General features: G+C 40.7%; 1 protein-coding gene across 2 annotated transcripts in view; it reads right to left on the bottom strand.

Moving 5' to 3' along the window:
• COL14A1 (collagen type XIV alpha 1 chain) overlaps positions 1-15,974 on the bottom strand; it is a 201,390-nt gene that overhangs the window by 135,847 nt on the left and 49,569 nt on the right. The window lies entirely within an intron of this gene.

Here is a 15,974-nt window from a genome sequence, read left to right as displayed (position 1 = left end):
TGAAAAAGGACAAACACAGAAAAGAAGAATAAAGAGGACCTGGGGAAGAATAGACCAGTCAGCCTAAATTTGATACCTGGAAAGATACTGGAACAAATGATTAAACAACAAATTTGTAAGCACCTAGAGGACAACAGGATTATAAGGAAGAGCAAACATGGCTTTGTCAAAAACAAATCATGCCAACCCAACCTAATTTCCTTCTCTGATAGGGTTATTGACCTGATGAATGGGGCGAGGAGGGAGTTGTAGACTTGAATATATCTTGATTTTAGTAAGACTTTTGACACAGCTCCATATGACATTCCCACAAACTAGGGAAATGTGGTCAGGATTTAATTACTATAAAGTAGGTACATAACTGGTTGAAAGGCAGCACTCAAAAGCAGTAGTTATCAATGGTTCGCTGTCAAAATGGGAGGGGATATCTAGTGGCGTCTTCAGGGGTCAGTACCCTGTAGCTATTCAATATTTTCATTAATGACATGGATAATGGAGTGGAGAGTATGGGTATAAACAGGGGCGGCTCTACAAAGTAGGCTGCCCCAAGCAGCGCGGAGCGCTGCGCCGCGTTGAGCTCGCCGGCATGCCTGCGGCAGGTCCACCGGAGCCCGGGACGAGCGGACCTGCCGCGGAGCTCAACCGAGCCGCGGGAAGACGGGACCCGCCGCAGTCACGCCTGCGGCAGGTCCGCTTGGACCTGCCGCAGGCATGCCGGCGGGAGCTCCACCGGAGCCAAATGCCGCCCTCCCCAGGACGCCGCCCCAAGCGGGCGCTTGGCCCGCTGGTGCCTAGAGCCGCCCCTGGGTATAAAATTTGCAGAGGGGTTGCACGCACTTTGGATGACAGGATTAAAACTGGAATAAGTTGCCCAGGTAAGGTTGTGGAATCTCTGTCATTGGAGATTTTTAAGAGCAGGTTGGAAAAACACCTGTCAGGGATGGTCTAGATCAGTGGTTCCCAAACTTTAACAACCCATGAACCCCTTTCACTAAAATGTCAAGTCTCGCAAACCGCCTCCTAAAAATGAATATTTCCAGGGATTTTTTCCATTACCTGAGTATAAATTAGAAAAGCAGTGATCTTGGAAATATAAAATTGGTTTTTAGGACATGCTGATTACACACTATGTATTATTAATTATTATTTATCATGACAGTATTTTTATTACCTTATGAAAATGGCAACACTCTTCCAAGATCTCACTTTTGTCGCTTGTATCACTTTGAATAAGCCTGTTATAAGACAAGGCTCCTATGTTTCATCAAGGAGTATCAGACGTGAAACAGCATGTAGGGATTTAAGAAGCCAACTCAGAGTTCTTCCTACAGAAGCATTCAGGTCTTGAGCAGTCCAGGCAAACAACGCTCGTTATAACAAAGATTAAACTTGTTCTTCATAATAATTTTAAGAACAACACTAGCTGCCTATTTCATTTTAAAAACAGCAAAAAATATCCACCTCCCTTTGCATTTCTTATAAGGAGTCTTGAAGTTTAAATCTCAGTGTGATAGATATGCTTGCTTTGATCTGCTTAGCTCTTGGAAGTCCATGGGCTCCGGGCTGCTGGCCCTGGGGTCCCTAGGGACAACTCTGTCTGCCATTAGGGATTTTTTCCCCGAGAACCCCCTGTAACATTTCGCGAACCCCCAGCGGTTCACGAACCCCAGTTTGGGAACCACTGGTCTAGATAATACTTAATCCTGCCATGAGTGCAGGGGACTGGACTAGATGACCTCTTGAGGTCACCTCTAGTTCTATAGAATTCAAAATGACCTCAACAAATGGGAGAATTGGTCTGAATTAAACAAGATGAAATTCACTAAAGGTAAATGCAAAATATACTCCTGGGGGCATTCTGTGCCAAACAAATAAAAATTCTGCACACAATATTTAAAAATTCTGCAAATTTTATTTGTCAAAATAACGCTATATAATCACACCAGTTTCAATTATTTTGGTAATTTATTTCAAAATACCTGTCAGCAAGTATGTCTGTAACAATACAGACACACAAAACTCCCCCCAGGAGTAGGGATAAAGAAACCCCTATGACAACCTATTTCCTGTTTCTCTGCCACCTCCCCCTGCAGAGCCCAGTCAGGGGGCCACAACCCCTCCACCTTCCCTCTAGGTCCCTCTCCCTCCCTCCCTCCAGCAGTGTCTTCTATGTGCAAGCTGGGCTCTGCCAGGTCCACCAGCCCCTAGTGGCAGCTAGCAGCACTGCAGCCCATTTCTGTAGCGGAAGGAAATTCTGCACGTACAACATTAATTTCTGCAAAACTCTGCATTGCGCAGTGGCACAGAATTCCCCCACGAGTATTAAACTACCTCACTTAGGAAGAAAACAGTCAAATGCACAAGGAGAAAATGAGAAATAACTGGCTAAGTGGTAATAATGCTGAAAAGGACCTGGGAGTTACAGTAGATCACAAATTGAATATGGACAAATTAGAGAGAGTCTAGAGCAGTGCTTCCCAAAGCTGGTCTGCCTCTTGTTCAGGGAAAGCCCCCAGCGGTCCAGCCCAGTTTGTTTACCTGCTGCATCCGCAGGTTTGGTCAATCGCAGCTCCTGCTGGCCGCGGTTCGCCGCTCCAAGTGGCACGGGCTGAGGGATGTGCTGGCTGCCGCTTCCCGCAGCTCCCATTGGCCTAGAGCGGCAAACTGCAGCCAGTGGGAGCCGAAATCAGCCAAACCTGTGGATGCAGCAGGTAAACAAACCGGCCTGGACCACCAGGGGCTTTCCCTGAATAAGAGGCAGACCAGCTTTGAGAAGCACTGATCTAGAGAACAGCAACAAAAAATTTTAAAGGTTTAGAAAGCCTGACTTGTGAGGAATAAGAAGTAATGGGCTTAATCTGAAGCAGGGGAGATTTAGGTTAGATATTGGGAAAATTTACTAAATATAACAGTAGTTAACCACTGGAATAGGCTTTCGACAGATTGTGGAATCTCCATCTTTTCAGAGGTTTTTAAGAACAGGTTGGACAAACAGCTGTCAGGGATGTTCTAGGTTTACTTGGTCCTGCCCCAGCACAGGGTGCTGGACTTGATGACTTCTCAATGTCCCTTCCAACCCTACATTTCTATGATTCTATGAATCCATGTCACATAGCACCTGCCATATGCTACCTCTCTTTTCTTGTTTTTATTATGGTAAAATGCCCCCAACTGGGACTGGATCCTCATGGTAATAGGTACTGCGCAAACACAGAAAAGAGATAATCCCTGTCCTGAAGGGATTGCAATCCAAAAACATACAGACTAAGCGGAGAGGCTGGGGATAGGGATAGGGATACAATGCACAAGTCAAAGGAATCTACTGAAGACTCAGCACAGGTTTTTTAGTTACACAGATTTAATTTTTTTTTTTTAAGTGGAGGTAGAAATGGGGAGGAAGGGATTAGGAAAGAGGAGCAGTCAAAACTTGTTGATTACCTAGCCGTGATCAGAGGTTCCTGGCTGAGCCTAACCATGGTTATCTCAGAAGGGGAGAAATGTAGACTCTCAATTAGGGAGGTTCCAAGCAACATATAAGACAAAACTAGGGCTGTCGACTAATCGCCATTAACTCACGCAATTAACTAAAAAAAATTAACAGGGATTAAAAAAATGAATCGCGATTCATCGCACTTTTAATTGCACTCAAACAATAGAATACCAATTGAAATTTATTAAATATTTTGGATGTTTTTCTACATTTTCAAATATTTGTATTCTGTGTTGTAATTGAAATCAAAGTGTGTATTATTTTTATTACAAATATTTGCACTGCAAAAATGATAAACAAACAAAATAGTATTTTTCAATTTACCTCATACAAGTATTGTAGTGCAATCTCTTTATCATGAAAGTTTAACTTACAAATGTAGAATTATGTACAGAAAATAACTGTACTCAAAAATAAAACAATGTAAAACTTTAGAGCCTACAAGTCCACTCAGTCCTAATTCTTGTTCAGCCAGTCACTGAGACAAATAAGTTTGTTTATATTTGCAGGAGATAATGCTGCCCTCTTCTTATTTACAATGTTACCTGAAACTGAGAACAGACGTTCGCATGGCACTGTTGTAGCTGGAGTCGCAAGGTATTTACATACCAGATGCACTAAAGATTCATATGTCCCTTCATCTTCAACCAGCATTCATGTGTCCATGCTGATGATGGGTTCTGCTCAATAACAATCCAAAGCAGTGCAGACCGATGCATGTTCACTTTCATCATCTGAGTCAGATGCCACCAGCAGAAGGTTGATTTTCTTTTTTGGTGGTTCGGGTTCTGTAGTTTCCACATCCGAATGTTGCTCTTTTAAGACTTCTGAAAGCATGCGCCACACCTCGTCCCTCTCAGATTTTGGAAGGCACTTCAGATTCTTAAACCTTGGGTTGAGTGCTGTAGCTATCTTTAGAAATCTCACATTGGTACCTTCTTTGCATTTTGTCAAATATGAGTGAAAGTGTTCTTAAAACAAACAACATGTGCTGGGTCATAATCCAAGACTGCTACAATATGGAATACATGGCAGAATGAAGGTAAAACAGAGCTGGAGATATACTATTCTCCCCCAAGGAATTCGGTCAAAATTTAATTAATGCATTATATTTGTAACAAGCATCATCAGCATGGAAGTATGTCCTCCGGAATGGTAGCCAAAGGGTGAAGGGGCATACGAATGTTTAGCATGTCTGGCACGTAAATACCTGTCAGCACTGGCTACAAAAGTGCCATGCAAATGCCTGTTCTCACTTTCAGGTGACATAAATAAGTAGCCGGCAGCATTATTTCCCGTAAATGTAAACAAACTTGTTTGTCTTAATGATTGGCTGAACAAGAAGTAGGACTGAATGGACTTGTAAAACTTTAGCGCCTACATTGTTTTGTTTTTGAGTGCAGTAATGTAACAAAAAAAATCTACGTTTGTAAATTGCACTTTCACAATAAAGGGATTGCGTTATGGTACTTGTATGAGGTGAATTGAAAAATACTATTTATTTTGTTTATAATTTTTACAGTGCAAATATTTGTAATAAAAATAATAATATACAGTGAGCACTTTGTATTGTGTTGTAATTTAAATAAATATATTTGAAAATGTAAAAAAATGCAAAATGCAAAAATAGTTAATAAATTTCAATTGGTATGCTATTATTTAACAGTGAAATCAAAACTGTGATTAATTGCAATTAATTTTTTTAATCACGATTAATTTTTTTGAGTTAGTCACATGCTAACTGAGATTAATTGACAGCCCTACATTCTATTATTGTTTAACGGTGTGATTAATTGCACGATTAATTTTTTTAATCACTTGACAGCCGTAGTCAAAACCCTACATCTTAGGGTTGTCCACATGATGCACACCAAAGGGCTGTAAACTGTAGAACAGTCTAAAGTTTAGCGCTCTAGTTGTACTGTGTAGACTCTTCTGAGGTGCTCCAAAAGGTACCTTGTGCATTGATGTACTCTTGTAAGTAGCATGTTAACGCACACTAGGAACCTTTTAGAGTGTGTCAGCATGGTCTACACAGGACGGACAGTTCGAGTGCAAAACTTTAGAGCGCTCTATAATTTACATCCCTCGGGTGCACAATGCCGCATGTATAGACAAGCCCTTAGACAACCAATGAAGACCATGATGTTTGACAAGGGTGACATATGCCACTTAACAATATCTAGGGAATCAATGTGTCACCTGAATAACAAACACAAAAACAGAATAATATTTGTCTCAAAGGCCAAAAATATTTCTGGAAAAAAAAATTCCAAAAGAGAGACAATGCAACAAGAACAAAAGAGCCTTGAAAGAACCTGATCCTGGATACCTTCTGCACCCTACACTCTCGCTGAAGTCACTGGGGGTTTGGAGTATGCAACCAATGCAGGGTAAGGCCCTGAGCAAGTTTAAAAAAAAAAAAAAGGACTTTGTTGTATTCAGTGTTTCTACCCAAATTATCTACTTCAGCTGTCACAAGAAATTTGTTCTGAACTTTTTATTTGATGGGTCTCTGTCCAATTCAAAGTGTCTCATGTGATAGGACTGCCATCAATTATTTTATACCTGTTACTCCTACACCAAGTACATATATATATAAATAAAATTAAGGCTAAGATTTTTAAATGGATATTTTTAGTAAAAATCACAGACAGGTCACGGTCAAAAAAGAAAAATTCATGGAAGCCATGACCTGTCCATGAGTTTTACTAAAAATATCTGGGACAAAATGGGGATCTGCGGGTCCCCACATGGCCTAAAGCATGGCAGATGTGCAGGAGCTAGGAGCCCCCTGCAGCAGCTGGGGGCTGTGGGGTACTCCTGCCGCCTGCAGCTCGAGGGGTCCCCTCTCTGCCTGTGGGAACTGTGAGTTGTGGGGTGTCCCCGCAGCCCATGGCAGCCGGGAGCTGCAGGATACTCACACCGCCTGCAGCTTCAGGGGCCCACAGCAGCCGGGATCTCAGGGGTTCCCTGGCCACTCATGGGAGCCAGGAGCTTGAGGGTTCCCCCCCCCCCAGCTCTGGGGGTTCTCCCACCACCCACGGTGGCCAGGAGCTGCAGGGACCCCAGAGGCAGTGAGTGTGCCCCGCAGCTCCCTGCCCCTGCGGGCAGTGGGGGACCATGCAGCTCTCTACCACCACAGGCTGAAGTCACGCATTCCGTGACTTCTGTGACTAAATTTTAGCTTTATATATAATGTATCCCCCTGTAGGGAACTTCCCTTTGCCTTGCCACTCTCTGTTCAGTAGTTAGAAGACTAGGAAACAATACCAATACGAAGATTATACACCCCTGCACTATCCGTAGATAATTGTCTGTATGGTAGCACCCAGGAGCCCTAGGCATGGACCATAACCCCATCATGCTAAATGCCATAAAATGCAGAACAAAAAGACAGTCCCTGCCCCAAGAGAGTTTACAATCTAATTATGCTCCTTTCTTTCTAGGAGAAGTTCACTGCTTTTCAGGCTTCTCTCATTCTCTATAAGAGCGATGAAAATCTACTGAATAGCTATGTTTCAGATTATTCTTCCCACTGCTACATCACCTTTTTTTTCAGTTTCATCTAATTTTATTGTCTACCCATGTTTCTAATCTCTTGTTTCTAGTACATCCCCATTTTGTAACATGTGTGAGTTGAACAGATGCAGATGACATGTAGGCAGCCCAGCTGTGTGACATCATATTATATCCCTGATGATTAATGAAGAAGTTAAATCAGAACAGACCCAACCCTAATCCCTGAAGTACTTTACTAGACACTTCCCTCAATTTGATGTCACTTATAACTATCCTTTTCTTATGGTCTTCATACTGCTTTAAAACCAAGTGATAATTCTCATATCCAAGCCCATTTGAATTAGATTTTTAAGGCTAGGCCCTTATGGAAAAGTCCAATAGAATTTAAAACAAAATGATTGTTGAACCAACCTATAGAATTAAATAGAGAATCGTATCCTTCGTAGAGAATTCCGTGGAATGATTAACTAACCTTTATACAAAGGACACTATTCTCTATTAAATGCTATAGATTTAGAAAGTAATTTCTATAGAATCCTATTTCACCATTATTATATTGTATAGGACTTTTCCATAATGGGAGCTTCTATAATATGGCAGAGACACTGGCAGATCCTAAATCTGAATGTTTTTAGTGTTGTACTTAAAAAAAGGAGTTCAAATTTACCAATGTTATCATTTGAATTAAGTCAGCCAACACTATGGAGACCACAGGAATCTCTACGTTAACTTGGTATATGATTTGGCTCATCTTTAGTTGGGTTTTGTAGTGGCATTTAAAAATATAAAAATGTAGAGTCTGTAAAACCATAATTTACATGGTGGTCTGCTATCTGCCCTTAGAACAAATGGTTACTTCCCAGCATAATGCAGGGACTGACTGGATGGTAACACTTCACGAATACCAGCCGATGAACACAGTTGCCAGAAGAAAGGAGATTCCTGTCACACAATGCAGTGGCACCTAGACTTCTGGGCTTTAGTCTGAGTTCAGCCAGTGGCTGGCTCCGTGTGTGGTTTCTACGAGTCACTAAAGTCAGAATTTGCAAGTTTGGGTGTCTAAAGCTAGGCACTTTTATAACCCACAGGCACCTAAATAAACAGTGGCACTCAGAGAGCAAGATGGTGTGTTTAGTCCAGATTCCTGGGTGAGAGTTTAAGCTGATTTTGCTTTGTAATGTTAGGAGGAACCCTAAGGGTACGTCCATACTACCCGCCCGGGTCGGCGGGTAGCAATCGACTTCTCGGAGTTAGATATATCGCGTCTCATCTAGACGTGATATATCGAACTCCGAACGCACTCCCGTTGACTCCGGAACTCCACCACCGCAAACGGCGGTGGCGGAGTCGACGGGGGAGCCGCAGACTTCGATCCCGTGCCGTGAGGACGGGTAAGTACTTCGAACTAAGGTACTTCGAGTTCAGCTACGCTATTCGCGTACCTTAGTTCGAACCCCCCCCCCCCCCAGTGTAGACCAGGCCTTAGATATTGAACGCAGCCTTGGGTGGTGCTGACACCACCTGACAGAAGGATTACATAATTATTAGGAGCAAAGAGTCCTATGGCACCTTACAGACTAACAGACATATTGGAGCATGAGCTTTCGTGGGTGAATATCCACTTTGTCAGATGCATGTATAATTATTAGGCTGACAGACAGAGTGTGTATTTGATTGAGACAAAATCTGAACATCTGAGGTTTTTCCTTTTGCAAAACCAAATAGAGTTGGCCTCACTGAAATATGTTGATAGTTATAAAGAGATTTATAACTATCTGTAGACACATTACTGCTTGCAACTCAGACTGTATTACTACTTCTTTGGAGAACAATGGAACACTAAATATTATGAAACTCTTAAGGCAGAAACATCTGCCACAGTTTGACAGCACCTGTCTGCCCTCTAGGTATTGAGCTAAATTGGGATATTGAGCTGGAAAGTTCTTAGGGGAGCAGAACAGATGAGATAACAGAGGTATTTTACAGGAAAGAGTTGATTACTCTTCCAGAACAAACTACCATCTCTTTCTTCCATCTATAGTACTTATCACACATCTAATTTTAAAAAAAGTTCCAAATATGAGTGTTCAACAAAAGGTGATTTTTCCAAATTCTACTAGTACTAGGTAAATAAACTGAACTGAAGCAAGGGCCCTGCTGAGGTTAAAATTTGCCTCTAAAGCTGCTGACCTACAGCAACCCTGCAAATTTCCTGATATATGCTGCTATCGGGCCTCATTCTCCAAACTGTTATGCATATAAGACACTTTATATGCTCCATTATTTTCAGTGGGTCTACTTGTGTGAGCAAAGTTATTCCTGCAAGTAAACATTTTCAGGATTGTGCCCACTGAGCCCACCCGTTTGTAGTATGGAACCATCACAGTAATATTAATGAGACTATAATTCAGAGTCAAAATAATTAAACTCTTCACTAGCAGATTAGACTTCCAGCAGCAACTCAGAAGTGTTCCCTTCCAGTAGTGGAATCTCAATCCTCAGATAAGACAACTGAGCTCAAGATAAGAAGTGACACAAAGGAATGGAATGGAACAAGTCATGCCAGAGTTCCTAATGTGAAGGTGGGGTCATCCCCTGGCTGACTGACAGTTGGTGAAGGATATTAATGGATGTGCCATCCCCAAAAATATCCCCATCACACTGAAACAAAATTAAAATTGAGGGCGGGGTTGAAAAAGGATTAAGAAGATTCCCTCAGGAATTAGATAAAAATGCAGAGGCCCAGCTCCCCTAGTCCCACATATTTGCAATTAAGTGTCAGGAGATCCATCCACCTCCATGAGGGGAAGACAGGGTCACCCGATCCTCAGTAACACACCTCCTCCCAGGTAAAGTTGTGTTCAATAGTTCTAGACTTCAACAGGCTCCTGACCCCACTGACTCCCCTCTTGCAGCTGTGCACAGCCATCACAACTCTTGTGCACTGGAAAGCCCCAGCAGCATGCCAGAATTACACAAATCCCATGAAGATATACAGACATGTTACTCTGTAAACAACCACCAAAAGATGTGCTCTCTCATCCCTCTGACCACTCCCAGAACTCCGTTTGATGGAGGCTGGCTTTTTAAAAGGTGCTTTTTGACCTTTGATAGCAAACTAACATCTCTCCTGGATGTTGGCCAGCTGTGGGACCAACATTCATGACATCCCAGGTTTATCCATAGCTATAAAGCACCCAGCACCATAGTTTTAATTCCTGCAAACCCACTATGACAATACTTCAATGTGCAACTAAATATGTATCAGAGGGGTAGCCATGTTAGTCCGGTTCTGTAGAAGCAGCAAAGAATCCTGTGGCACCTTATAGACTAACAGACGTTTTGCAGCATGAGCTTTCGTGGGTGAATACCCACTTCTTCGGATGGAAATCTATCAAAGGTGATTATGTGGCCTCCCTTATTGTAGTTTCTGAGCTGCTCACAGTCTTTAATGTATTTATTCTCACAATGCCTCTGTGAGGTAGGCAAAAGCTATGATCCCCATTTTACAGATGGGAAATGGAGACAGATGAAGTGACTTGCCCAAGGTCGTGTAGGAAGGCTATGGCAATGAAGAGACTTAAATCCTGCACTTCCAAATCACAGACTAGTGCTCTAACCACTGGACTGCTCTTCCTTTCAGCAGCAGTGCATATGGACAGCATCTTACACATTTATTTATAGACATTTCTATAGTGCTAGATTGAAGTATGGATTAAAGCCAAGAGGACTGGAAACACCATTAATACAAAAGCTCTTTTCACATGCCAGACCATAATATGAAGTTGCTCTTTGACATATGTCAGGTTGTAGTATAGAGCCATTCTGGTATTAATAAGAATATAATTCAGAATTCACATTATAAATTATATATAGAGAAAAAAATGTACTGTGCATTGTTGACTGGAATCTCCTTTCCTCTGGCAACTGTGTTCTATGATATTTGTGTATTAGAGGCTGTACTCATACATAATTTAAGTCTTTTGCCACATGCACGTGATCTCTTGCTAGTGCCCAGTCAACTACAGTATTTATGATTGGGGAACTTATAAAACTAAACTTGACAAACACCAAATACAGTAGAAAACAATCCTGCACCCACAATGGGAGGGACTAGAGGAACTAGTGGGTTTTTTCCCTCTGATTTCTATGAAAACATTGAGAGAAGAAAAATAAAGCAGACTGCAGTGGAAGAAGAGACTGAAAAAATAAGCAAAAACAACAAGGAATCCTTGTGGCACCTTAGAGACTAACAAATTTGTTAGTCTCTAAGGTGCCACAAGGACTTCTCGTTGTTTTTGCTGATACAGACTAACATGGCTACCACTCTGAAACCTGAAAAAATAAGGATTCTTCAGGAGACAAGAAGGTGGTTTACTTGGGCCTGCAATGGTGCAGGGGACTGGACTTGATTACTTTGAGGTCCCTCCCAGCCCTACATTTCTATAATACTATAAAATAATTAGTGTTGTAAAGAAGGCCTTCTGGATCCTGATTGACTCACTATCCAAGAGCTAGAGTGCAGAACAAGCAGTTGGAGATACATTTTAAGCAATCTCTAATTAGCCTCATTAATACAAAGTTAATGAGTTCTGTGAGTTAAAGAGTTCAGTAGAAGTCAAAATTTAAAAGCTATGCATGGGACTCAGAACAACGTCTGAAGTCACACTAGTTAGAACAAGGTTATGCTTCCGGAGTGTTCGCCAGCAGGGATCAAGGGAAGCATTCCTTCCCATGATGCAATATTGCACAATTAAATGCATTAGAGAGGACTTTCCATCATTTCTACTGAAACATCTGGCATTGACTATTATTAGTGATGAGAAACTGACCTAGTGGATTATTAATCTGTTCTGTTATGGTCATCCTTAACTACCTCTGTGTGAATCTTCTCCTCTATCTCACCTAGTATCATTCAAAAAGATCTATTGTATCCTTGTTCTTGTGTTACAGCTAATAAGATCATACATACTTGTTTCTTATCTGAAATTTTTATTTTAATTTTTTGGCAAGGAGAGGAGACATAGGTGTATTTCTCAGGACTCCAGTCCGTCTCCCCCATCTCTTCTAGCACTGTCCACAAAGTGGCCAAGTTCAAGCAGAGTTGTTGCCTCATCTGCAAAACTTACTGTAGTGTAGAAACAAAGGGATGTAGCTAAAATGTATACTAAGTAATCACAGTTTATATCATTCCTTGAAAGAACTTCTACTGAAAATGCAGCATCGTGCAAAGAAATCACACTGGAAAAGTTTTATTATGAAAGAAAATATTCATCAAAACAACAGAAGCACAGTTGTGTGGAGAGACAGACAGATTGTCTTTTATTCTAAGGGAAGTTTTGCTTTCAAATGTTATAGAAAGATTTACAATACTGTTGGATGATATATAGTCCAAGAACAATTAATTTACAGTTTGCAACTTTAACTGCTAAAGATTAATGGTAATTATTAAACCACTTCATACATTGGGATAAGAGGGAAGGTCCTCTCATGGATTGGTAACTGGTTAAAAGATGGGGGAAAAAGGGTAGGAATAAATGGTCAGTTTTTAGAATGGCGAGAGGTAAATAGTGGTGTCCTTCAGGAGTCTGTATTGGGACCAGTCCTATTGAACATATTCATAAATGTTCTGGAAAAAGGGGTAAACAGTGAGGTGGCAAAAATTGCAGATGATAACTATCCTGAGTAGTTTTGTAAGTCCCAACCAGACTGCAGAGAGCTACAAAAGGATCTCACAAAACTGGTTGACTGGGCAACAAAATGGCAGATGAAATTCAAGGTTGATATTTACAGAGTAATGCACATTGGAATACATGATCCCAACTATACATATAAAATGTTGGGGTCTAAATTAACTGTTACAACTCAAGAAAGAACTTGGAGTCATTGTGGATGGTTTATTTATAATAGGTTTATCTCCAATTGCCTAGAACTGGAAGGGACCTTGAAAGGTCATTGAGTCCAGCCCCCTGCCTTCACTAGCAGGACCAAGTACTGATTTTTGCCCCAGATCCCTAAGTGGCCCCCTCAAGGACTGAGCTCACAACACTGGGTTTAGTAGGCCAATACTCAAACCACTGAGCTATCCCTCCCCCTAGGAGACTGGACTTGCTTCCCCAGTGGTGATTTAAAGGGCCCAGGGCTCCAGCCGCTGCAGATCTTTAAAAGCCCTGGCTCTTCCAGTTGAGGTCATGCTCCCACTCAGGACTCCGGTGTACCAGTAAGTCCTTTCAGTTACTTTCACCCCTGCCTATACCCCATAACCTACTATTATACCTTGACCAGACAAACAAGATGTTTCAAGCTTCCTCCAGTGAGTAAACTACATTTCCGTCCCGCACAGAGAATATTCTCATCTCCAGGGCACATTGTGGATTTCTGTTACACGTCACACACACAAAAACTACATCAAAAGGATATGGTTAAAGTTGTAAAGTCAAGATCTCAAATAACAGAATTAACATTACTCGTGCAATACGATGCAGGATTAAAACAAAATAATCACAGAAGCACCATGGGTAAGTGCCTGAATTGCAAGGGATGGACACAACTGCCAATTCCCCCTCCCCATACCATTGGACAATAGGTTTTGCTTATGGAATAAGAAGCAGACAGGCAGTGGAGACACACTGCCATTTGCAGAGTAAAAATTTATTAGAGAAATAGCAACAGAAGTGATCTATTCCCCATTCAGCTGACTGTGGAGATGGCAGAGTAATGTGTTTGCATTTTTCCCTAATTAATGCTCTATTTCAACCCTCCAACATTTCATGATTTTCCAATGCCAAATGCTTGATGAGACAGCAGATACAGTAGAACCTCAGAGTTCTGAACACCGGAGTTACGAACTGACCAGTCATCCACATACTTCATTTGGAATTGGAAGTATTCAATTGGGCAGCAGCAGAGACAAAAAAAACAAAAAAAGGAAATACTACTAAAAAATTTAAGGGGAAGTTTAAAAAAAAGATTTGACAAGGTAAATAAATAATTTCTATTCATGTTTTATTTAAATTAAGATGGTTAAATGCAACATTTTTCTTCTGCAAAGTAAAGCTTCAAAGCTGTATTAAGTCAATGCTCAGTTGTGTAAACCTTTGAAAGAATGACCATAACATTTTGTTCAGAGTTACGAAAAATCTCCATTCCCAACATGTTTGTAACTCTGAGGTTCTAGTGTACATTAAAATTTGTCAAAGTGAAAGTCTGCACAAGGTTTAAGCCAGTAAAGAATCCAGCCTAATGGTATCTTTATATTGACTTAAAAGGGGCTGGATTGGGAACAGAGCTGTACAAAATAAAGAATTAAAGTCAGGATCCACAAAAATAGCAACAAATAGGGCAAAAAAGTGAGCTACTTGCAAGTTTTACATTACCCCAGCACACACCCCAGCTTCACAGAAAACCCTCAGACAAGACCAACAGTTTTTCATAGAAAACTTTTGCATTTCTTCTGAGCATATGGCACACTTCCATTTTGGTATTCAGTACTGACCATCCGTATTTACATGGCATGTGAAGACCTTCTGTGAACTAAAGCAAGTTTTGAAGTTAAAAGATTTAATAAATAAAAAGAAGGACTGAATCATGACACGGGGAGGCAACAGACCACAACTTTCTTTGCCAACTTCATCCCCCCTTTCTCCTTTGCAGATAGACTCAGTTCTGCCTCTACTCTTGTCTCCCTGAAAGGTGTAGCAGATCCTCTCCTGAAATCTGACTCTGGCACCTTCTCTCTCAGAGCCAATTCAACACTTTCTTTAAATGTTATTACAGGCCCAGCTTTTTCCACCCTGGCCTTTTTCACTTCTTAAGCCTCTAAACAATCACATCTTCCTTCCCTAACCATCTCATTTCCCCCAGCTCAGACAGTCTCCCAAATACTAGGTCAGATCACCGCCATCCATATTACATCAGCAGATGCAGCTCACAGTTTACAGTACTATACATGCTAGTGAACTTCTTTCCACACTGTATTGAACGTGAAGACTTAGTGGCAATTTGGTATGAACCATGCTGTACAAAACCAAACCATATTAATTTAGATACTGTCTTGTAATTATTTAACAGACATATAGGGTATAATCCACAGCCCACTGAAATCAGTGGAAAGATTCCCATTGACTTCAATGATTGTTGGACCAATAACATAGTGCTTGCACTACCAGAATGAAATGGCACTGGAGAGGTGAGAATCTTGAAACTGTCTATTTATTGCAGAAAGATTATTTGAGGTCATATCAAGCTCTTCTTGCCCTTGCTTGTTCTGCATATCATAGATAACCGCTAAAGGAAATAATTGCCTTCAGTGTTATTTCTGAAAGGACGATTTCTTTTAATAATTCAGAACCAACCAGAAGCTATGTTATGTATTAAATGCAGAATGGATTTTCTTGTATGTGCTATATATATTCTGGAAATGTTTCTGATGACTAGCACAGTTGCATTACCCTCCAAGTCTGCGAAATTTCTTTTTGTTAACCTGTAAAGAATCTCTCTCTCATACACAAAATCAAAACATCTAAAATAAAACTTGTGTAACTACACATAACTTCCTGATTTTTGCATACCAGTGTTTTGCATGCAAGTGTTTGCATGCATAAGACAGACAGCTGTACATAAAAATCAGGTAGTTATGCAAGGTTGATTCTAGGGGACAATGTAATAAAATGTGCCAATTTCACATCAGTTCCAAGCATGAAAATCATATTTAATTCTGTCATTATTATATATATATATATATATATATATATATATATATATATATATATATATACATATACACACACACACACACACACACTATGTTGTATAATGAATAGTGAATGGAAGTGCAGAAATCAGGCAAGACTATCTGTTTTATGCAGGTTCAAAAGAATACTTTCAATTATTTTTCATGCTGTTTAGTTTTAAAACTCTGTTTAAAGCTGAAAAATAGAACAGCAAAGTAAAGAAAACTTTC

The sequence above is a fragment of the Mauremys reevesii genome, linkage group 2 (assembly GCF_016161935.1).
Source record: "Mauremys reevesii isolate NIE-2019 linkage group 2, ASM1616193v1, whole genome shotgun sequence".
Taxonomy (NCBI): domain Eukaryota; kingdom Metazoa; phylum Chordata; order Testudines; family Geoemydidae; genus Mauremys; species Mauremys reevesii.
Note: the sequence above shows the minus strand (reverse complement) of the source record. Positions and strands in the feature narration are given on the sequence as shown.